The sequence below is a fragment of the Varanus komodoensis genome, unplaced genomic scaffold (assembly GCF_004798865.1).
Source record: "Varanus komodoensis strain SLA01 unplaced genomic scaffold, ASM479886v1 scaffold1, whole genome shotgun sequence".
NCBI classification, from domain to species: domain Eukaryota; kingdom Metazoa; phylum Chordata; class Lepidosauria; order Squamata; family Varanidae; genus Varanus; species Varanus komodoensis.
The window spans coordinates 32,853,415-32,879,266 of record NW_025335268.1 but is presented as its reverse complement, the minus strand read 5'-3'; the positions used below and the strand labels follow the sequence as shown (position 1 = coordinate 32,879,266).

The 25,852-nt window shown below is 38.7% G+C and overlaps 1 protein-coding gene across 2 annotated transcripts in view; it reads left to right on the top strand.

Annotated features, from left to right (window-relative positions):
• Positions 1-25,852, top strand: part of PACRG (parkin coregulated) — a 274,050-nt gene that overhangs the window by 5,295 nt on the left and 242,903 nt on the right. The window lies entirely within an intron of this gene.

The following is a 25,852-nucleotide window of genomic DNA, read 5'->3' as shown; positions in this document are numbered from 1 at the left end:
GGGCATTCCTTCCTGCTAATGCTGTTCTTCTCATCCATTTCCATTAATGTAAACAACTGCTATTGCTAGACAACTAAATCAGTGAGCCTATCTAGCAATACATGAACATTTGCATAGGTGATGCCATGACATGGAAATGGCTCTTCTGAGCACTGCTGGCTCAGTCAGAGCTGGAGCAGCAGTCAGCAAGCAGAGACGGGGGTAAGCTGCATCCCATGTAGCTCACGTCTGAGCAACAGCCTCCCTCACATCCTTGTTGGTGCCCGTGTGTACGATGGAAGGCAGGTAAAGATATAGTACCATCTCCCACAGGACAGATGTTGTTGATGGCCTCCGCGGTAGGTAAGGGAGCAATGCTAAGTGTTGCCTTTTTGATGTGTGAGGCTTACAAGCATCCAGTCCAGAGTGGGAGAGGGATGAAGGCAATATCCATCTCCTCTCCTACTTTGCAGTTTAGGTAGTCATCACTAGGGGTCTGGTCCAGTTAGGGAACCTTGCTTCAGATCTGGGGATACTCAGAATGAAACATAGCCACCTCCATTAAAGATAATATAAAAGTTATTGAATATGATGAAATATGGTTGCAGCATATTAATAAAATAAAGCTTATACCCACTCCCCGCACCCTCTATCTGTGGCTGTTTTGCTTCCCTCCATTGGCCTCCAGTTGCCTGGGTAAGTAATGCATCAATTCCTCTCCCCAAGACCAAGAACAAAAGGTGATGCCTGTTGCTGTGACTTTTATAACATCACTCTAGCTTCCCCCATTTCAGAGTGTGCCAGTATACATAGGCTTTAATAGGACTTCCTGGGAGTCGGGGGGCGGGGGTAGGAATGAAGTTGCTTCTCTAAACCATTTCAGTTTTCACAGCAAAAGCAGAATTTATCTAAGAAATGTACATTGGGAAATTAGCTTCAAGGCAATTATCTCTAGTGCTTTTCCTGACAGGCCAAACCCACTCAGTAACCAAGCTCAACTCCCTCGCCAAGACATTCAGCTTAGCACCACAACTCACCTTCATGAAATCACATTAAAGAAAAGTTTAATAAGACAGTAAGAGAAGGAGAAGGTAACAGGGGTACAGAAAAAAGGAGAAAAGGCAAGTGGGTAGCAGCAATATTATAAAGCATCAGACTCCTTGTTGTGCCACGGGAACAAAACAATAAATCCAAACCTAGGTTAACAGTTACTTATTGAAGACTTTCCTGCTATAAGGGCTTCATCATTTGATGAAGGAGGAACACCTCACACCAGATCAAGATCCAGCAGGGGGTGTTTTAGCTACGGTTTCCTGGTGATGGAGTGCTGCCAGCCAATCTGAGGGCCTCCCATTCTTTGTCTCCATCTGCTAGCAATTCTAACAGTAACTCTCCAAGGTTAATGACTCCAGCCAGATGTCCTTGGACCCATCTTCTGCAATAAGCCTGGAAATAGAGATCACCTCCTCATCCTGACAATTGTAGCTTCTCCTAAATTATTTGAATTCTAATTAACCCTTCCCTGTCTCCTGAAATCTTTACTACAGAGTGGAATATCAATGCCTCAGGATTGGTTTAGAAGTCTCTAGTATATAATACTATGTATCATTGCAGGTTAAATGCACAATAGGTGTATGAACTTGTGGGACCCTACTATTGGATACTTCCAAGGCATATCTCAATTTTGTAGGGCCATCTGAAATGAACAAGCTGTTATGTGCCATCAAGTCACCTCCAACTTATGACAGTCCCATGAATGAAAGCTCTCCAGAATGTCTTGTCCACAGCAGTTCCACTCAGCTCTTCCAAGTTCAGTGCTGTGGCTTCCTTTATAAATTCATCTCATATTTGATCTTCCTTTTCTTCTTCTGCCTTCAACTTTCTATAGCATGATTGTCTTCTCCAGTAAGTCTTGCCTTCCCATCATGTGAAATGAACAAATATACTCACTGAAATTGTTTGGCTTTCTGCCAGGTGTCTACAGCAGAAATGATGGAAGTTCATATGCCTCATGATCTTTGGCATTAAATTCTAGTGCTTATCTAGCGAAATAAGCACTTTTTCTCAGTGCTAGCTCCAGTAAGAAGGACCATATCTCAATCTCAGAATGTCAGCAATAAAATTATGTGGTGCTGAAGATGGCATTCCCTCAGCTTTTTTGGTGAGATTCCAAGTCTGAAATAATTAGATGTTAGATGATTAGAAAGTTCAAGCTAAGATGGTATTTTATAGAAGAAAAGAACATTGAATTAGCTGGTACTCTCTCCTCCCTGAAGGAGTCACTTATTAACATTATTAGCAAATGATCCATGCTATAGTCTTGCTTCACTCAAGCAGATAAAATGCAGGTAAGATCTCATATAGTACTTTCAGGTTCACTTGGTTAAAGGGTAGATGAAATTTTGTAGAAAAGTATTAAAATTATAGTTGGTAGGGCAAAGGCCAAAACTCATAATCAACCAGGTTTTTTTTTTTTTCAAGGAAAGTTAATAATTTTTTACACAGCCAAGTATTGGTCTTTGGAGCTGAGTAAAGGAAATGCAGACTGATACAGTTTTTTTCTGTAAAGTGTAATTTTGTTGCCACTATTGTTGTAGGGGGAAATGATTATAAATAGTGCAGAATCTAATTTTAATACCATTTTAATGCATAGAGATTATGGCCTTTAATTAAAAAAAAAACAAGAACAAAAGAAACACAGGTCCCACTCAGAAAAACTATTTAGGATGTTCTGCAATACTAAATGAATACATGTAGTAATATGTTAAATCCAAATGATACTTGGGTATCCAATATCTGGCCAAGGTATTTCACAGGATGAGAAGTTAATAGGGAAAACTTGGATGGCACCTGTCATGGTTCTCATGGGTTACTTAGTCCTGCTTTATGTAGTGAATGTTTTGGTTAACATACTGCAGCGTCTCTCACTAACAACAATGAGTATGTGAAACTCAAATGATGATTACTGTTTATATATTTCTTGCAGTATATTATTATGTAAGAATCTGAAAGGAAATTATATATCTATAGGCAGATGAAGAAAGGGAATAAGCCATTCCTTTCTACTTTTGTTCAAGTCACTGACATTTTAGAAAATGCTGTAATGCTTCTTAAACTGGAGCCTTAAATTACAAATACTAATGACAGGGTTCATTATTTTATCTGAATGTTTATGACAGATTTTGCTTGCTTTCTTAAGTAAAGGGCCTTAGTAACAAATGAATTAAAGTATAATTGAACAACAGGCTATAGAGATATGTATTAATCATAATGTCCCTAGAGCTACATGGCAGAAGTCAAGTGCTTCTAATTTTCTCAGTTATTACCTCACGATAAATGTTGTCCTTAAGGTATCTTTCTAGTATTAAATTCTTGTACAGAGAATCGGGTTTCTTCTTTGATGATCTGGGTATGCATACATACTACAGGATTCTTTTCCTTGTGGCAACTTTCTGCAATTGTTTCAAAACATTGCCTGTCTTCCATTTATTTTCAACTGAATATATGACAACCTAATTTCAGATAAATCACTGATGCTTTAAACTGACTTTGGTTTAATATTCTAGAAGATTTAGGCCAGGGCTGAGCAACCTATGGCCCTAGGTTTGGCCTAATTTCATGTGGCCCTCTTTAACTGAACCTTGCTAGAGACCTCTCTCAGCAGCAAACTGGTTGGGGATGTAGGGACCAAGAAACAGAAAAGAAAGTAACAGAAAAATTGAATGCCATTCCACTTCTGGTACTGGCCCCACCTGGTTCTATCTTTGAACCGGTCTGTTATTTGCATGTCATCTCCAGCAGACTGCCCTCAAGGAAATAAAGCTCTTGACAGAAGGAAAAGTCTGCTCCCTCCTCCACTTTAGACTCAGGTAAAGTTTGCAGTCATTTGTCTTTGAGGTCTTTTGGAGAGCAACTGTTGTCTTTTGGTTAAGGCTTCTGTTAGCCTAGCCTTAAATAGTTAATACTAACAGGGATTCGCTGTTAACCAAAGTTCATTATTTTCAAATTTCTAGTTAATGGTGTTTTCTTGTTACCATTAACCATTGCTTAAATGGGAGAAAGCAATTGATGTGAGAACCTTTAGGAGCTGGGAGAAAGTACCTTATGATCCTAGGATTTCTTTATTATTTATTTTTTAGTTTTTTATCCTTGGTTAGAATATTGGAAACATTATATCCGCACAGGACCTAGAATGTGTTTTATCATTCTATCCTTTAGGATCTCTTTCATTCCATCATGAAAGTTTGGGTTTCTTGGAAAATAGAAGAACAGATAATGGACCTTCTCTGACAGAGTAATATTGTTAGGAGAACATTACATTTTCCTTCCCTCAGTGTCTCTGGTGTTTGGCAAATGCAGAAATAAAAATGTGCTAGAAATCACATGAATGAGGTATGCTAATATTATTTTTAAATGTGCATAATTACATATGCTGATGGAGCTAAAATACAGAAAACCTAGTCTTCAGGTATGGCCACAAGACACGTTTTGAACATATATGAAAGTAAATGTGTAAGAAAAAGAAATGCATGCTTACAATAAACATGCTGAGTCATGCTTGGGTAATCATAAACGGCTGGATAGACTTTTAAAACAATCTTTTTAAATAACTTAATGTAGCTAAAATTAACCAGATAAATTCACCCTCAAAAGTAATTTTTCCAATACACGATAAAAGCTCATAAGTAAGGATTTTGCTAAAACCATTTTTTGCAACCTTAATATTAGATTGCTGAGCTTTGCATTAAAATATATTGTTTCACCCATTTTAAGGATTTAAATGAAAGTTGTATTATTTTGTTTCATAGTCTGCACTATTATTCCCTGGTCAATTATTCTTGCCTGATATGGGAATTTTGGGCCCAGATGATGTGGTTTATACACCACAGAGGAGAGAGGGAGGATTGTTGTTCATACTCATATATGAAGAGAATGTTATATAACTTAACTTTATCTCAGTTTTGGTTTGAGAGCTGCTGAGTGATATTCTCTGTGATGGTTAAGTGGAAAGGATTAGAATTGTGAAGGTATCCTTATGGTATGCAGAGAAGAACCAACTTTTTCTTCAATCTGCCATGACAGTGTTTTTGGTATACTTGGGATTTCTGCATGTTTCGGATTCAGTGTTAACATGTCTGCTGCTTACATTTTTCAATAATTTAGCCACAAAGTCAAAATTGGCTTAAAAAATGTGAGTAGTAGAAAATAATCATGGAAGTATAGCTATGTTTGGTATGTACTTATTATATTCTGATCAAGCATTTCAAAAAAGCTGTCACAGAATGGTTTTTAGCAATCAAAACTTTAATTCAGTATTAGTAATAGGCATTGTATATAGATCAAAATCTGACACAGGTCCTGACCTAGCAGCAGATTTTTGAGGATCCATGGACAAGGCATTGTCAGTGAATCATCTCTATCAGTGAAGCTACTTTCTCATTTCTAGTACCTGCAGTCACCCCACATCCTCTTTCTTATCATTGTTGCAGCTTGAATGCTCCAGAGCCAATGAACTAGGTACTGCTATCTGCTTACAGTGCATCCTCCTTGTTGTCTGGGCCAGAGCAAGAGGCATGACAAAGCAGGGTGTAATGACAAAGAAGACCAGGTCTGGAGCTTTTGGTATGGGACGCTTAATGGAGCATTGGCCCTCATCAGCTGTCTATTCATGCCTACCCAGCTCTGAAATTTACAAACTAAAACATAAAAACACACACAAAGGATTTCTACTAAACAAGGTTTAAGATATGGAATTGCTTCATAAATTCTTTTCATGTGTCTTCACATCAGAAGATAAAGAATGGATACCTTTGCCTGAAGTGATGTTTTCAGGAAGAAAGTCTATGTTATGGAGACAAAAGATGAAGTACTCAGCCTCATGAAGGTAGAGACAAAAGATGAAGTATGCAATTTCATTGGCAAATTACCAATACCAGATAGTATTCATGCTACAGTTCTTAAGGAATTCAAACATGAAATTGGTGATCTCTAACAAAAGTCTGTAACATATCCCTGAAATCATCCACTGTGCCAGAGGAATGTGGAATGACTGATGTAATGTCAATTTTTAAAAAAGGGATCTGTGGGGACCCATGAAATTACAGGCCAGTTAGTGTTGTTTCTGTTTCAGCTAAATTAGTTGAAAGCATTATTAAAGATAACATTAGTAAGCACGTAGAAGGACAAGCCCTGATGAAGAAGATTCAACATGGCTTCTGCAAAGGTAATGTCTGTCTCATTGACTTTTTAGAGTTTCTTGAGAACGTCAGTAAATATGTGGACAGACATTGTTTATTTGGACTTCCAAGTTCCCCACCGAAAACTTTCAACCATCTTGGCAGTTGTGGAATAAGAGGAGAAGTCCTCTTACGGATGAGTAATAGTAAGGCTAGAAAGCAGACAGCAGGAGTAAATGGTAGTGATCAGAGTTGGAAGGGAGAAACAGACTGGTTCTGCAGTGAAGGACACTGAAATAAGTGGCAGAGCCAGGTGGAGGACCAAAGGGGAAGGGAGGAACGACCCAAGATCTGTTGTTGACCATACTCCGAATTGTCCAGCAAACAACCAAGCCAACATACTTTTTATGTCAAGTATAGCTTGTTATGACATACCTGCTGAGTGATCCTATTTTCCTGTGCCAGGAACTGTTGAATGCTGCCTCGTGTGGTAGAGTGCATGACTGCAGATGCTCAGAGAAGTTTCAGGAACGACATTCAGTTACCTGGCATGATGAGTCATTGAACTACAGCTTCACACAAAACACTTTTCATACTTGGACTGACTCTGCTTACCCAGGCTAGCTATTTTAGGATTACATCGTAAAAATGAAGATTCTCGGCCCGCAAGAATGTATAGGGCTCCTGCTGGAAGCTGAACCTTTTCCTGTTCTCTTGTCCTGGTGTCTGGTTCGCCCTCTGAGTGCTCTTTTGCCCTCTCTCCCTTTTTTTTTTTTTTTGGTTCTGTCATGCTCCTGATTGCAGTCCTAGTCTAGCTCTGACAACTAATGCTTTTGCTTGGGTAGAATTGGTGCAACTGTCTGATGGTCTGCACTCTTCTAGTCACTAGCACAATGTAATTCTGTTACCTCTGCAGTTCCTGAGCAGCCCTGTAGATATCACAACAAACTCTGGTAGTGCCCCAAAGGCAACTTATTTAAGTAAAACCCCATTTCATTAGGTGCATGGACAATAAGGAAAGCATGTGTGTGCTTGGTTTGGAATGGCTTGCCCAGTGACCTTTGCAAAAAAAAAAAAAAAAAAAAAAATCCATTCTAATGCAAGAATTTTCTAGGACATGCTTAATTTTTCAGTGGTTTCCAACATATTTCAGTTACTACGTTCTTCCTAAGCAACACCACTGCACAAGTTAAGTTTGAATTTGATTAGGGCATCATCTTTTATGATATATCTATATCAGTGAAGAAAAGTAAGAACATAAGAGCCAAGTTAAATCAATCCAAGTTTCGGTCCAATCCAACATTCTGTTCACACAGTGGCCAACCAACTGCCTCCAGGATATCCACAGCCAGGATGTGTGTGCAACAGCACCCTTTTTTCTAAGCTACATAATCCCAGCTCTTGTAACCTTTCCTCCTAGGGGAGTTGCACTAGCCCCTTCAGCATATTAGTTGCCCATTTCCTCACTTTTTCCAGCTCTACTATGCTTTTCTTAGAACTATGCCCAGTATTTTAAGTGCAGTCACACCACAGATTTGTGGAACAGCAGTAGGATAAGTGATTGCATCCTAAAAAATGAAGATTTCAAACATACTTCAGTGAATCATAAAATCTGGTCACTTGGAGCCAATCAACCTGTAGATATAGATAGGCCCAGGCAGACTTAAACACTTGCAGGCTGGTGTTCAGTCTCCTCAATAAACAGATATGAAATAATTTATTGTGGCGTCTTCATATTTATTTATTTACTTATTTAGAGTTTCAGCTTGCAAAAATGTCATACAGAGCAGGTTGGTTTTCCGTCAAAAATATAACAACACTGTAACGAAATGTAAATATTTTATGTTACAAAGCAAAATAAATACAAATACTCACAAACATCAGCAGTAAGCCATTTGTTAAAATAACACATACACCCTCAGTACTCCACCTGGTAAGATAAAAACATAGAGTATCACTGATGAATTTCCCTGGGAGGAAATTTTCTGATATAAATGGCATCATAGTAAAAGCTTTGTTTCAAGTGGAAGTAAACCTTCAGATGGCAGGGTACCCAGAGCAACAGCTCTCTTGCAGATCTTGCCTGTGATCTATTAAGATATAGTTACTTCTTAAGTCAGCATTGTACCATCAAGGCCACTGTTGCTTGCATAAGAATTGTTATAATTGTTTTACTCCAGCAGTGCATATGCTTAGTCCTCCCTGTTTTAGGGACATCTACACTCGCATTTCACATGATGGACACCTCAAAGCAACCTCCTCACATGATTGATTTCTGCCACTATATCCCAGGCAGTTTTATCATAATTTTTATACGTTGTGGTTTTCCTGCAGTATATATTTCAGTGTGTTCTAAAGTTGCAGTACTATTTTGGGGGAAGCAAGAGGGGCTTCAGCAGAGTGGTGGGCTTGGGGCGAAGTGGCACTGTTGCATCCTGTTGGGTTTAAAAGGAAAAACAAGCACAGCATTTGTTAATGTGTAGGTGCCAATCTGTGAACAGCACAAAACTTTTACATTGCTTCAAGTGAGGAGCAATTGCTGAAAACGTCCGAATACACACTTCTATGTAGAACTAAAACACACTTGTCTTCAGTGGTGCTTGCTTCTGTGAAAGTCTTGGGGAGGGGGATGCTTTGGCTTTCAGGAAGGAGCTGTAAATAACTTTTTTAAAACCTCTTCTCTGCCAGCAAACCTGCACATAGCTTAATGGACGTAAAACAACAACTGAAACTTAAAGTACAATTACCCTGCATGCATCACTCTCCAACACATCCTAGTTTTCCCACAACAGCATTTGTATCTGATGCAAGATCACATTCTAATATCATACAAACAGTGCTGTATTCATTAGCAAAATGGAAGAAGTTCCAGTGCAAATCCTTCCAAATTAATCTATTGTTCTGAGGCTTCTGTGTTTGAGGCAACCATGTCAGATGGCTCTTCCTCTTCCACAAAGGCTAGTATTCTGTCTTATGTAACTATAGAAGAGTATTGCTTGTTGGTGACGGCATCTATTATGTTGGATGATGTGTAGGCTTGATAGCATGGTTTGTGTTCATATTTGGTCCTATAAAAGTGTTGTTGTTTAGTATAGAGACAAATTTGGCATTAGGATTTGTTGCATGTTTACATTTCTGGGCTCTTATCTTTGTTTTGTGGACCACTGGCTCTACTGATTAGCTGTTTTGGTTACTGGTTCTCATTTTAAAGAACAAGCCTACCACTTATGATCTTTAGAAGGAAGTCGTCATTTTCTAGCATTGGTTGCAGTCTTTAAGATATGTTAGAAAGGTATCACAACAAGTTCTGGGTTTTACATTGGTCTTGTCAGTCTGGCTTCTAGGTGGATATTATACCTTCACAACTGATTGTAGGTTCAACAAACAGTAGTGAGTGTAGGACTTTATAACCCTTCTACTCCTTATTCTATGAGAGTTAATATATTGGGTGTCTGCATCCCAGTGGCTAAGGTTGAATATATTATTCATATCTTTGAGTGCACTTGACTGCAGGAGAGTCAAAATCACATTCAGAATTTGGCAATCATACATTTACATAATTAAAATAGAAAAGAACATACTGTGGTTGATTGAAAAGGTGTAGACAGCTACTGATGAATGTTAGAGAAAGAGGAATGCAAAGAATCTGGATAAAGCTACTGTTGATTGAGAGGTGGAACTGCACTGGGCTGTTTAGCTCCTTTTCCCATCACTGCTATGCTGACAACCTTTTTATCTTCTGTCATACTGCAATCCTAGCAAATAAATAAATAAATAAATATATATATAAATAAAATGTAAAAATCTGAACTTTCCCACTAGTTTTCACTTTCAGTTTTTAAACTTGCTGAATAAATATAGCTTTTTCCAGACTTCCAATTTGTTAACAGTTGAATTACTGAACATTGCTTTTCCCTACTATGCTTTAGTCCAGATATGGGCAACAGAGACCTGCGGCTCCCATCAGGGTTCCTGCTTCTCTATTTCCAGCACTTCTCCTGGAACATTGGGAAAATCTGGCCTATTTGTCTGGAGAATCATGCTCCTTGAGCCTGTAAAATAATGTTTGGAGACTACAGGCAAGCACAGTTCTGCTGGAAAACAAGGCACCTGCTCCCTGCATGCCTTGTTCTGCACCAGAATTGTTGGGAATGCAGCTGCAGCTACTTCCAGTTGCAGTGTAGTCCTGTGACTGTGCTGGAGAGGACTTCTTCCCCAGTGTTCTGGGAGTGTAGTGCTGCCCATCCCTCTGCAGTTGTCCATCCCTGCTTAAATGCAGCCTTCGAGTGACAAGAATTGTTCCCTCCTGCTCTCTTGGATGTCGAGTCCTTTGTGCTTTTACAGAAGTCTGATCTGCTGCCAGTGCTTGTCTGGTGGTGCTGCTGTGCTATGGGGAGCACGCAGCAGTCCTGGCTGTTGCCACTATGGTGAGACCTTGCCACGCTTCTCATGCACTTGTGTAGCAGCTGTTCCTCAGCAGGTATCTGCATGTAGCTACTCATGAGTGGCAGTGCACCTCCTGAGAGCTGCCTAGACTGAGTCCATATGGAAGATCCTCTCTCCATGTGTACAAATATACCATCTGGGCTCTGGTCCTGTCGGATGAGGAACTGTATCGTTACACTATATATTGTCTGTATCTCATGTTTATATTGTTAAAATTAACAATGAGGAGAGGAGAGGAGAGGAGAGTTACTTTAAGGGAAAAAAAACCCAATTAACACAGAGTGTTAATTACTGACAGCAGCAGGTGGTATATTTTCCTCTGCAAGTTGACACATGCTGGACAGACATTAGAAACAGGAACCATATTTTAATTTATGGTATTCATTCAAACTTTAACTGCCCTTGATTAATAAAACTCCATGTGACAGCATAGCATATCTCTGCTTTTAAGCTGTTAAGAAGAAGATAAAATGATTATAGCTTGCAGTAAATGTTGTTATGGCTCCAAGATGTTTCCTTGGGGATCAAGCAATCTTCTGCACTTTGTTTAAGACTGACCCTCTCACCTTGAAAGCAGACATGAAGGAGAGCTGCAAATGCAAGACCACCATCAGGTCAACTTGTCGGGGAGCTGACACGTCTCTGATATAAAACCCAATTTACTGTTGAAGAAGAACATCCATTATCCTTCTGATTTTAAAATAGAACATACATCAGCAAAATGATAAAAGAAAGTACTTAAGAATTATGAAAGTCAAGGACTATTTTGTATCAGAAAGTCACAACCTTTTTTTGCGTTTTACTGATTAAAATTACACTTAATGCTTCTTCTTTGTATGTTCTTTTTCACCCTCTTCAAGTAAGCTAACAGTGTGTGTCAGTTTGATCTTTGCTAACTTCTTCCATATGTATTTAGTCATAAGACTGGGAAACCTGAAGAGCTTCAGTACTTAGGCACTTGGAACTTTGATGCTGTCTTCACCTAAGAACATAATTTTGTTATTTGGATCACCGCTGTGCTGGCACTTAAGTATTTGATGCTGGCTTTTGCCAAATTGATACTGGAAAGTAGGTAGTAAAATTATTACACATGTAGCATCTCCATATGCTGTGATTCTGGTGAGATCTGCACTTCACTTACCAAGCACTATCAAGAATGTTTAACATTACAGAGCCAGAGCTGTAAAAGGGCTGTACAAAGGAGGGGAAAGAAACATTCTGGCTGCCTCTCTGAGGTCAGAAATAGGTCTCAGAGAAGACTAACAGCTATTTATAACAAATGCATGGTGTAGGATGGCAGAGGTCCCCACTGTTGTGCCTTGCACCCTGATTTGGATATATGTAAATCTCTGTGCACATAAACTTTAGAGATTTATGTGCACTGAGGGTGGAGGATATTGGGTTGTGCCCTTAGACAACAAAGAATGAAAGTACGTCATCCTCATCACTGCAATTTCCAGCTATTAAACTCCATTAAAGTGATGTTTTGGATTAACATAAAGGTGTCCATCTGTTAGAACAGTGGATTCTGGGATATTACTATAGAAACTGTATGTCCACATGACTGTCTTGAGCTAGTCCTTTCCTTCCTTTCCCTCCTTTCCTCAGACTCTAAAACTCACAGCACTCTTTTGCAATCCAGATTCTCTTTAAAACTTCACAGCTAACAAGACTGTGTAGCCCTAAATAGCCTTCTGTCAAGCTGAAAGGATAACCTCTGTTCATGTAAAGAGTTGAACCCAAACTGGTAACTTCTCCTCAGTCCCTCCCTTTCAGTAATGCCATGGCCCCACCCTCAGGGTGCTTCTCACTGGTGGAGTCAACTAGCTTGATCTGTGCAGGCCTTCCAACCAGGTAGTTTGTCTCTCCTGATGCCTCTTCACAGGATCAAGAACTAGGTCCCACACTGGGTCCTCCTCCTCTCTTGAAGCCCCCCCAGCCTTCCCAGAACAAGCCTGCTCTTACAATCAGTCTGGGAAACTTCAGGAAGCAACCTCGAAGGGGTTTCTGAATGGTGTGGTTTTGAGAAATCCGTGAAATTGGGGAGTGGGGGCAAGGAGTGGAATTGCATTGACCAAAAATTTATGTGAGCTTGTAAATGTAGATGGCCAGGAATTTTTTAATGTAAGAAGATGGAAAAGGATAGCAAATAATTAATAGAGTGTGTTTTCTGTTACAACTGTGCTACAGCAGATGAGGGGAACATTTAGCAATTTTGTTTTGCTATACTAGTCATAAAAGCATTTAAAGAAGAATATAAAAAAGCTCTGTTGAAGTAGACTAAAGGTCCCTCTAGTCCAGCATTTGGTTTATATAGTGGGCAAACAGCTGCCTGTGGGAAGCCCTGAAATCCGACATGAATGCAATAGTACTTTCCCACTCATGTTCCCCTTGGATACTGGAGTTAATATATAGCAATCCTCATTAGTAAAGAGAGAGAGAACCAGTGTGGTGTAGTGGTTAAGAGCGCAGGACTGGGACTCAGGCCATCTGGGGTCTAATTCCCACTCAGCCTTGGAGCCAACTGGGTGACTTTGGGCCAGTCACAAACTTTCAGCCCAACCTACCCCACAGGATTGTTGTTACGGGGATAAGATTGCAAGCAGGAGGACGAGAATGTTTGAAGCCTCTTTGAGTTTGTTATAAGAAAAAAGTGGGATATAAATCAAATAATTTAGTAGCCATTGATAATTGTATCCTTCATTGATTTAAAAATGCCTTTGGCTGAAGACTTACATGACTGGAGCGTGTTAAATAAGCCACATTCCCAACCAGACTGTCTCATTCATCTAATTACTCTCACCAGGTATAGTTTTTCATGCTTTCCAAATTCAACGAGGATGTGTGGCAGGGGTGGTTAATAAACCACCCAGAACCCATGGGTTGTTCTGGAATTGCTGGGTGGCTTGTCAAGCACGCCAGCCATCTACCCTTGCTGAATTTGGATGCTATGACAAGCTGAACCCAGAGTAATTAAGTAAAGGGCAGCATGCAACTGGCATAAGCAGGGGTGGTTAGTATTTATTAACCTCCCTTATGTCATGAGAATCAGGTCATAACAGGCACAAGATCTCTCCTACAGTTGTTTTCAAATGTTTTCAAATTACTAAGCAATTGAAAGAATAAACCTTAGGAGAATAGACAGACAATTGCTGGCATGTACAGAGATTTTCATGTTAAGCAGTGAGGAAAATGGTTAGAAGAAAATCCAAAATAAATTGCACATCCCATTTATAGCGCTGAATTAGAATGCTATTTTTTAAGCAAGTAAAAATATTAGAAATACTATATAAGTATGTAGAATTCTCTGGTGATAGTTATAAAAGGTTTGCTTTTCCATCCCTAGTTAAAACATAGTCATTCTTTACATATACAAAGGGTCTAACATTCACCAGTTACTATAATAAAATATTACACATTCAGTTCCCTTCAGAGTCACATAATGGCTTAGTTAAGCCAACAAGCTTCACATTTCCATGACTGATTCTTTTTATATGTATGTTTCTGTCAACTGTATGATAAAGTAGGCATTCACAGTTCCTGCAGTTATTTTCCTAATTAGTAACCACATCAGCATTTTTACTACTCTGATGACCAACGTGAAATAGTTATTTATACTTATAAGTCATTCAATATTTATTTAGAGTAATCACTGCCTTAATACTTTTTAAACTTTTGTGCTCTAGCAGAATATACATTTCTTATTAAAACTGCATTTTCCCTTAACAGTGTATTTCTCAGTAACCTCTGATTTTTACTCTTCCTAGGTATTCTTATTTAATAGCAACTGCTTGGGATATTTCCTTTCATTTTTATATTTAATAGTGTTTATATTTCTTATGTATATGTAGCACTTCATTTTAACAGGGATGAGGAGGGTATTTCAGAAATGTAGAAGCTATGATATTTGTAAGGAAAAAGATTGGTAATCTATTTTACCAACAAAAAATAGAACTTGATCTGGAATTTTCAAGTAGACTTAAAATTAGTTCTATGTTATACTTAGTGATGAGAAGGAGCAACTATGGGGGATGCCTTGCTCATGTAGAATACAGTCATATGCTACCCTGTGTGATGCCATTTGGAATTAATATATATTTTTATGAGACATATGGAATGCTGCAGTTATGTTCAAACAAAAACGAATGAGAATATCAGAAAAGCAAGTAGATAAATTGACTGAAGTTGTTAGCTGTTGCTACACACTCATCCACAAGTGAAGCTACCACCAGTGCTATTCAGTGTTTTGATGATAAATTAAAATGCAACCTGTAGATTAAAATTACTCTAAAATAACTTTAATACATTTTCCCCATTTGTTCCATTAAGGGTGGTTTTCTTGGAATGATGATGTCATAGGGACTATTGCACAATATTCTGGTTGCACTTGACTGTACACTATATGACCAAGATGCCACCATATCAATTCCAAAGTATCCCACAGATAACTTTGCTTAGATATGTGAGATATGCCTTAGATTAGATATAACAGATTACTGAGTTTTGAAATAATCTATGCATTTTGTTAACTTGACAGTGAGGATTTTACAATTATTAAGTATAGCAAGGAGCTGCCCTTTGCAATCTCTTGCCATATCCTTTGGTCCATCTCTGTTTCTGCCATGGATTCAGCTATCCCTGTGTCTTGGTCTTCTTCATATGTGACTTAGACCAAGAGGGACAGAATGTCCCTAAAATCCAGTCTGCACTGAGTTCAGCGCATGGATTAGCACCAGCCACAGAAACCAGTGCCTATTTCCATGACTAGAAGTTAGTATGACAATTGCAAGGTTGAATCATGTAAACATTGTATAACTAGTGTAACTTGTCTAACCTCCACTAAATGATTGATTTCCTAACAATTATTCTACATGCAATTGCCTTGTACCAATTTTTATGTAGTGACCAATGTAAGTAAAATGAAAACTTTCTTGGAGATTAATGTCATTGTTTGGTGAAAAAATAAATACCATCAAATACTGGACATAGTTGAGAAACAAATTAACAGCATAAGTAGCCCGGCTGGCATCCCTCTCTTCCCTAATTTAGCATCCTTCAGTTATAGCAATTTGTCAATACAGTAAAATTCTGTTTGTGCTAGTCAATAATCTGGCTGTTTGGCAAATCAAGAACAGATACTAAAAACAGTGTGTGTGTGTGTGTAGGATAGTCTCATTTGCTTTATGGGGTTTCTCTAGGAAAGGAGATAGTGACAGGGAAAGGGACCATGGGTAACAGGAGCTCATGAAACACAGGACTGAACATGTAAATGCAGGCAATGAATTCAAGGACCAAAGGCCAGCAGGGAAAAGATAAAGTGTTTGTAGATAAGTGATGGAGAAAGCCAAATGGAATACAAAATGCTTATCCCAGTCAGGGAGAAAAAGTAGACACAACTTTGTGATACTTGTGGGTCATAGATGTGCAAGTTGAGATAAATGGATGATGAGAAACAGCTGTGTTCTCTGTGTCTCCTAGATAGTAAATATGCATTAAAGGGTAAATGAAAAATAGACCTGGGGTGGTGACATTCCATCACTTTTGAAACAGCTGGCTGAAAGCTAATCCTCTGCTATTATGGTGGTAAATGTAGATTGTTCTTGAACAGGAAACCAGCTGGGCCTCTCTATTTTTGCTCACAGAGCAGTGTGCAGAGGAGGAGGCAGGCAGAATCTTCTTTATGCAGTTATCCCTGAGTTGATAAGGTTACCTTTAACGAGAGTGTTTAACTATACTTTATTTCTTTTTCAGTATCGATATTATGCTTGGTACTATGAAAGGTCATCCTTTTTTACATTATAGTTCAATAAAGATAGCAAAACATCATGATATTGAAAACAAATAAATGACAAGGTTTGCATTTCTGCTATAAAAATACTGCATGCTGTGAAGAAAAATAAATATGTGATCTGCCCTTAGCTTTTGCATGAGAGACTGATTGATATTAGGTTAGTCACTTACTGGTGGCTCATTTGTGTTTTATTTCTGATCCTGTCAGACTGAAAAGAACTACCAATTTTATTAGACCTGGTGATGTGCTCCATACTTGTACTTTTATTACCTGTTTGAGAAGCTACAAAATATTGGCACTCTTTAATACCAAGCACTTGATATTTCCTTGTGTCAGCGAATTTCTTAGATTAATACCCTCTGTTTGATTGATAGAAACCTACAGTGTATTTTATAAGGTTCTGATGTACTAATTTCTGAAGCAGGTTATAGTAAAGGCTGTAAAGCCATGTATACACACTTACTTTTCTTTTGCTTGAATCATGATTCCTTCTGTACTGCAACACAATTATTAGCAGCAATACCTGTTTTTGATTTTAAAAAATCCCTCATTAGTTACCATGAGTTTCTTTCCATTTGGCAGCTGTACAATCAAATATTTTGTCATACTAACCCAGCTTTTTTTTTCTTATAGGGTTTGGATGGATAATTATTTGAGATGATAAAGGCACAGTCCTATGCCTAGTTAGACAACCCTATCATTCTGGGGAATGCTGGAAACTATAGGACATAGGAAGGACAATCAGCCATCAAACCGAGACTCAATCCAGACAAGACGGAGGTGCTGTTGGAGGGTAGTATGTCTTTCCAGCTGGGTGATATTGAACCTGTCGTGGATGGGCTTGCTCTCCCCATAAAAGAGAAGGTTTATAGTCTGGGGGTGTTTCTCAATCTAGAACTGTCACTTGAGTCACAAGTGGTCTTAGTGACATGGAGCACCTTTTATTGGTTTAAGCTGATATACCAGCTATGCTTCTACCTGGACAGACAGAGCTAGCTAAAGTAGCCCATGCTCTGGTAACCTCTTGTTTGGATTCTGCAGTGCATTGTATATGAAGCTGCCTTTGAAAATTGTCCAGAGACTGCAACTGATCCCAAACAGGGCAGCTGGATTGTTAATGGGGACTGGCTCACAAGCACCTAACAAGGCCTGTTTCAAAGTGCTTGTATTAACATTCACAGCCTTAAAAAGCCTGGGACCAGGTTATCTGAAGGAATACTTCATCCCATATGGGCAAAATAGGATACTCCTGTTCATCATATTTGTGTATCATATTTGTTCAGTAATAATAGTTAGATATAAATATGGATTGTGGGTCAGTATAGCTAACTGTTCAGCATTAATAAATACTTCCAGTAAGAAAAGGCGGCCAGGGGTGGGGGTGGTTCTAAAGATATTAAACTAGTGGGGCCAAACATAGACTCTAACATCATTTTTGAGCCAACTATTAATATGCCCACTCCACAGGCCCTGTGAGCCCATCCAGTAAATGGTCTCACATTGCCAAAAGAGGAGATGTCTCACAAATTGCACATATTTGCATGAAATTTATGTATGCTCATTTATATATACACACATATGCACACACATTCAAATTTAGAAATAATTACTATAAAGGGATAAATAGTGACCAGATTATTTAGCCTGCTCTATTTACTGTTCATGTGCTATTGGTAAGCAACTTCACAGAAAGATAGGAAGCTGACTTATACTTAATCAGACCATCCAACTCAGGATTTTGACACTCCCTGCCAATAACTCTCCAGGGTTTTAAGCAGGTTGTTCAGTGTTACTTGGAGATGCTGGGAATTGAAACTGGGAGCCTCTTCATACAAAGTATGTGCTCATTCACTTCACTATGCTCTTCCCAACTTCCTTAAGTTCATCTTTAAGCCAGATGTACACTGGAAAGGCCTCCTAAAGCGGCTTGTCAAAAAAGAGGACAAGAACAACACCAAAAAAGAAAAAAGAAAAAGAAAGAAAAGAAAAGCATAACAAAAAGTGTATCCAATAACACAATTAATAAAAAGAAAAGGGAGGGGAAGGAAAGGTGCAACACTTCTTTTGCAAATATATGCATTAATATTAGTCTTATAAATAAGCATCCAGACAAAATTGATGAGTGTGGAATATATATTCAGATACAGCAGGACTGGTAAGATCTTCAGATTATTGAACGGTACATGGTAGATGTTCATCCTTCCAAGGTTGAAGTCTCTTTGTAATTATAAGGGCTCTCAAAGTTTACCTGTCTTGTCCATCAATTAATCTCCACATCACAGGTATATAATCTAAAAGCACATGAAGATCCACAATTTTCTTTTAAGAACAAAATTGTTCCAGAAAAATGTACCATAACTTCCAACCAGACACTACCATACTCACAGAGCAGTGATTTCTGCCAGCCGTTCAAATAAGGGAAAAGGTGGCCAGCCTGCGTCCCATACCTGCAGTCTCATACGTTATTAAATAAAAGTTGCCATTTGTATTCTGAAATAAGATTTCCTACATTTCTGAATTTACACCCAGGCCCACATTTGGACTTTTCCTCCATGCCCTCTGCCCCACCCTCCATATATATATTTATTTATTTATTTATTTAGAAAATTTCTATGCCGCCCCATTCGCCGAAGCCTCGGGGCGGCTCACAAATATATCAATTAAAATATTATACAGTAAAAATATAAAACAAGTTAACAATATAAAATAAGTCGCCCTGGCTGAAGAATAAAATAAATAAATAGTATTAGCAGTTAAAATGACATTTGAATAAAAAGGTCCGCCTGGCGCTGAAAAACAAATAACGATGGCGCCAGGCGGACCTCTCTGGGGAGCGCATTCCATAGATTGGGCACCACCGCAGAGAAAGTCCTCCTCTGAGTACTTACCCTCCTAATTTCCTTCACGGAGGGTTTCCAGAGAAGGGCCTCTCCCACAGATCTCAGGGGGCAGGCGGGCATACATGGATGTAAGCCCTTCAGGTAACCAGGACCCAAGCCGTTTAGGGCTTTATAGGTCATCACCAACACCTTGAATTGGGCCCGGACTTCAATAGGAAGCCAGTGAAGCTGACGGAGGACTGGAGTCATGTGAACATAACACCCAGTCCCCATCAGCAGCCTGGCAGCTCTATTTTGAACCAATTGAAGTATCCGGACCGTCTTCAAGGGTAGCCCCACATAGAGCGCATTACAGAAGTCAAGGCGGGAAGTCACCACTGCATGTCGCCAGGCAGTCGTACTCCAGGTAGGGGTGCAGCTGATGGATTAGCCGAAGCTGAGAGAAAGCGCTCCTTGCCGCTGCTGACACCTGAGCTTCCAATTAAAGGACTAGGTTCAATTCACCCTCACCGAAGCCTAAAGAATCCTCCTATGGAAGTTATTGATAATTCTGTTACTTAGAGCATAATCTTAATAAAGGTCAACTTCAACCTTGTTGATGTTGCAATTATTTGTTAGTCTAACAGACAATTCAGCTGTAAACATTTTAGAAATAGAGCAACTGATTTAAAGCTTTGTTTTTCTGGGTCATTTCATTGGAAAATCACGACTTAACAGTGCTAATGGCAAGCCTGCCTGCCTGCCTGCCTTTTGAAAGCATTCCGTTGAACCCACATGATGCCCTGAGCCGCTTTTCTTCATCACCAGTAACACAGGCATAGTCTTTATACTGAAATCATGTTAATCTAGCTTCTGTTATCTGATTGTTACTCTATTGCCTGAGCCAGACTGTAAAAAGGCCTTGCCTATTTTGGAAAATCAGAACATAGCTGGTGCCATTTACCCTCTTCTATTTCTATTTATTTAATCACCTTACATTTCTTGATGCCTTTGTATGTGGGCATAACAGAACTATGTGGTTTGTGAACTAGATATTTAGTCACATGAATTTTGGGCCTGCAGATCTAACAGTAGCAGTGGCTCCCACTGGCCCTGGGATCAATATGCTTAAGTATGATAGTGCTTTCTTTCCCACCAGCTGTCCCTCTCCCTTCTGCCTGTGCACTAGGATCTCTGGGACAGGTAGTCCTTGAGAGAACATGTTATATGGGGAAAACACAAGTACACAAACTTTTCTGGAGAAGACTCTAGGTTCCTCTTCAGAATGGTGCCTGTTGTGTTACAATACTACTTCTCTGTTTGGCTCTAGAAAATTTTGCAGTATATAGACAGTGCAAGGAAATAGGATGTACAATTAAGGCTCATTTCCCCCTCATTACGCTGAGATTGGACCTTGACTTGCTGGACTCTAGTAAAGAGTACCCTTCCCCAACATGTTTGGGTCTAGGTTTCATATATACATCCCTTTGCAAGGGAATCTCATGGAAGGAATGCCAGCCTGCTCTTCCATAGCACAGATCAAATACATAACTTGGATAAATATATAATTTTGGTCCTAGTCACTCCCCTTCTGCCTCATTGTTACCTTATATAGTCAAATGTAGATTTATTTTGACAGTCTTTATTAAAATTAAATAGGTCATTCATAATGATGAGCATAATGCATAAAATTTTGCTAAGATTTATTATTCCAATAAGCAGCAAACACAGTTCATTTTTCAATAAATTATGTTGATTGCCATCACAAACTGAATCAAAATATGTCAACTTTGCCATCAATGCTGCTGGCATTGCAGAAAGTGTACACCTCCTCCCCAAATTACAGTAATACACATTTCTCCTTCTGTTAGTGTAATATTAACTCAAGGTCAAATGTAGATTTCTATTTAGCTATCTTTTTGTCCACTTCAATGTGTTCCTGGATTGATAAAAATATAGTAACCTGAATCATATGAGGATGATTCAGGTTACTGTATGGAGGGTGATGGCAAGGGACGTTATATATTTCTGCAAATTTCATTACTCCTTTTAAATTGTGATTATGCCCTAATTTAACACTTTTTCCTATTTGTATACTTATGCTGTACAGTATAAAGCTGACATTTCACATGTAGTTGGAGAATCAATGAAAAGAAACGTAAACACGCTTTTTAAATCCTTTACTGTGAAGGAGCTTGAGCTTGCTAAATAATTTTACCAATGTGTCAATGTCATATTCCGAACACTGAGTCCTTAAAAAGGGCATTAAGCTCTCACATTAAAATATTCATTGAGTGAAAGAGAAAGTGAGCTGTAATAATCTTCTGAAGGGGGGTAAATCTCAAAGCTGTGTTTGACAATAGAAGGCTGGTGAAAGCGATCATCATTGCAAGGCATAGAAAGCATCTCACTATAACTCCAGGAACAGACTCTATTTCCCTTATACAGTTGAAGTCTACAGAGGAAAAGAATACATTTAAAGGCTTTGCTTTATTCTGTTCTAACTTTCACATTTGGCCAATTCACCTACCTTTGGTCTTAATTGCTAGATGTGACAGTGCATTAGCCAGACTGTCTCAGCTGATCAGGTCTTTTATCAAACATACCACGACAGATGCTAAATAGTAAGAACTAAATTGAGATCTTTGATGATTCTCTTGAGTTGGGGTTGATAAGAAGACACACACTTCTTCTAGTAAAGATGTGACCTTTTTATATTTAAAAGGAAGAAGTGGATAGTGTTTTAAGAAAAAATAATACTAAGATAGAGTTTTCTTCTTTTTAGCTTCTTAGATTTTAATATAGAGTTGAATTACTTGAATTATAGTTGAAGTACTAACACATTTCTAGGCTTAATTTGAACCAGGACTTTCAAGAGGCAGAGCCAAATGTTTTCTGTGTTTTCAATGTTGGGACCTAGACCTAAAATATATAGTTACAGTTAAAAAAAAGTAACACCAAGTTAATATGAATCAGTCAGTGGCCAGCTATCTAGCACTAAGGGAAAGAGTTACGGGAGTTAGATACAATGTTAAGTGAGTGGATTTAAACTTGCTTTCCTCTTCCCTGCAGCACCTGCCCCCCCCCCCCCCCCGCTAACTGGTGCATCCTCGGAGTTGTAGGCCTTTAAATATATATATAGAATTGTGCCTTTAATAAAACAGGCAGGCTTTAAAGTTTAATACTGGAGTATTTGCCTCTCCTTTCTCCCTTCTGATACACAATGGATGCAAATCAACTTAAAATAAAAATGGGACTGACTTCTGTGTAAAAATGGCTAGAATGAAATTTTCCAGGGTTTATTATTGCATAGGTTTAATTGAGTTTTATTGAATACGAAAAGGCTTTTAAGAGAATATGATTAATAAAAACGTGATTTACAAGTATGTTTCACTATTGGTTTGATTTTTGTGTGACTTGCACATGAATCTACTGCATAGTTCTGTTCAAAATGTAATTAATCAAATGAGATTGCTTGGCTCCCAAAGGGACATTTACCCATTATACAATTAAGGAGTACCAGATGGAGTGGGGGGAAATGGAGACAAATGTGACTATAATAGTAAAGCTAGCATAATCAAGTGAAATGTTGATTCATGAATGGAAACTTCCACAAACATGAACAAACCATACAAGTTTATTTTGTAAGTTAGATTTGCCCTCAGGCAACTCTGTGGTAGATGCTCAGTGCTTAAATATCAGACAATATAAATGAATTGGCATTTTCAGGACTTAAAAGTATTACACTGAAACAATAAGGAAGTTTACATTTTGATAAAGGATTGATTGCTACCTTTGTGAAAAACATAGTGTTAAGTGTTTTCCTTGTGGGACAAAATATTTCAAATGTAAAAAAAGAAGAATTGAAATTAAATAAATGAAGATAAGTTTGAGGAAGAGCTAACATCTCTTCAACTTAATGTGCTTTGACACTAAAGGTCAGAAAATGGTAATGCAGTGTATGTGTTGCTGCACAGTTATCAAACTGCTGAGCACAGGAGATACCCAGCTGTCACCATCAGGCAGAGTAGTCCCACACTTGCATTACACTAGGATTGGAGAGCCAGTGCTGCTTTCTGATAATGTCCCCCTTATTCAATGTGTATTCATCCCAAAAGGGACGTGGAAAAACAGAACCAGAAAATGCAAAATGTTAGAAAATTCAGAAGTATGTATAGTGACAGAATGAACTGAAGAATGATTGGCATCACCTGAGTGCTCAGCCAGTGCTCATTCCTTTGCTATTCCTCCCATGGAGGGAGAGATAGATTGAAATAGTTGTGACTTTACGCTTTTTCCACTAAGGTTTGAAGTGGGATTTTGTGTGTGTACTAACAGCATGTTTTGCTCCTGGGTATGTCTCCTGCAAAGCAAAAGTGTTAATAAGTAGAGATCATTCCACTTCTTAGAACACAGATCATGCATTTCTAAAGTTAATTCTTCTGTGGAATCTATAGGTCATATTCTTAGGAAATGAACTTATTTGAGTCATAGTCAATTTCACCAACTTCCCTCAGAGCAACACTGTTTTTTTTTTAAATATCATCTTCCTTGGTATATCCCACTAGACTGGCTGTGTGAGGTAAGAGTACACAGAGATATGGTGCTTCTCTGTCCTGCACATCTACTTCCTGAGAGTAGCATTGGTGGATGTTTCCTTGGCTTCATGATTCTTAACACTCACATGAAGCAGCTGGGGGAAATTATTCAGAGATCTGTGGCAAGGTACCATCAGTATGTAATTAAGAAATGTAGATGATGATGATACCACCACCACCACCATGTGGATGATACCCAACTCATGAATTCCATATGAATCTGTTGAATCAGTCCAGGGACAGTCACACTGTCTGGAAGCAATATTCAGGACCAATAAAATGAGAAAGAATCCTGACAAGACAGAGTGTTGTTAATAAAAACTTCTTGGGGTTGGGCAATGGGGGAAACAAACTATTCTGAATCAAGCAGCATTCCTCCTAAAGGCGAAGGTGTATAGCTTTGGAGAACTCCTTGATCCAGCTTTGCTATGGAGGAGCAGGTGACCATAATAGCTAGGGCTTAAATTTCCTGCTCATTCACCAGCTGTGGTCCTCCCCTTAAAATAGTTTGAAGGCTGCTGGGCCATCATTAGGGTACTGAGTGGCATCCAGAGTTGAAGCTATATTACTGGCTTAATTTCAAGCATTTTTCAGATTATTTATCTTGATCCATAAACCCAAACATGGCTTGGGGATTTGTGGGAGTGCTATTCCCAGTATGTACCAGCCTAGCTCTTAAGACCTTTGGAAGGAACCCTCCCCAAGCACTACCTCTAGGCAGTGCCTGGGGAATAGTGACCTGAGTGAGGTTCCATGACATAAAAGTTACCTTTGGAAATACCCTTGTATTAAAAGGATATGTCTGCAATCAAAGCCCTGTGTTACATATGCCTAAGTGTCATTATGTCATACTGCTTCTTCCCTTTCACCACTTTTTCAACTATGTCACTTGAACATACTGGTCCTCGTGCTTATCTGAAATACAAGATTTGAAACTAAATTGCATAGTTATTATAGAGAAAATAAGAATGAGCTATTGTTTTTGTTTGTTTTTTGTAGTCATTGAGGTTCTCACTAAATGGGTATGAGTTTAAGAAATTCTAAAATTGTAACAACTTCCAGTTTATCTAATTTGCATCAACTGGCATTGCATATTTTCATTTTCTGACAGAAGAATCAAGTCACATTTTGAAAGGCAATTTGCCAGCGTCTCAAGGACACATGGTGTCATAGTTATGGGGACTTCAATTTCCCCAATATCTGTTGGGAGACAAATAGAGTAGAAGGCAACAGAAGATGCTGAAGTGGCTTCAAAAAAGCTTAGAGATGATCTGAAAACAAAAAGAACATGTATAAGAAGTGGAAGGAAGGCCATACTACAGAGAAAAAAGTACAGGGATATAGCACAGCATTGCAGAAATGGCATCAGGAAGGCTAAAACCAGGAATGAACTGAGGCTAGCAAGAAATGCTAAAAGCAATAAAAAGTCTTCTTCAGATAAGTGAAAGACAGAGGAAAGAAATGGGGATTCAATGTGGGTGGCAAAATGATAACAGATGACAAAGAAAAGGCAGAAATGATCAATTCCTACTTTGGCTCAGTTTTCTCCCAAAAGAGGATCTATGACTTTCCTGAAGTATCATGGATTTATCCCCTAAAAAGAATGTCAGTCATGTCCCCCGATATTCCAACATCAATCCATTGGTTGTAATCAGGGGCTCAGCATCTTACTCCTGCTCTACATTAATGTATGTAGTTAAACTTCTAAATATTGTGCAAATAAGATGTAGCTCAACTTTTGCCTGTGTATAGCTAGCTGTATGTTTCTTTGAAGTTGGAAAAAGAAGTTGGAAAATTCCTCAACCTCAGAGCTGGAGTTTTGTGCTTAGAACCCCTCACAGCTAGTACAGGAAGAAGGGAAAGGATTTGATGGGCATTTGGGAGGTGGGGAGGGAGAGAAAGGATTATGAACCTCCCTACAGGATTGTGCTCTAAGCATAACATTTTATTTAACTTTGTAACTTCCATGTCTATAACTTTCATGTAACTTCCAGCTCATTCTTCTCTGAATTATCTTCCTTTTGCCTTCTGAACTGTGAAAGC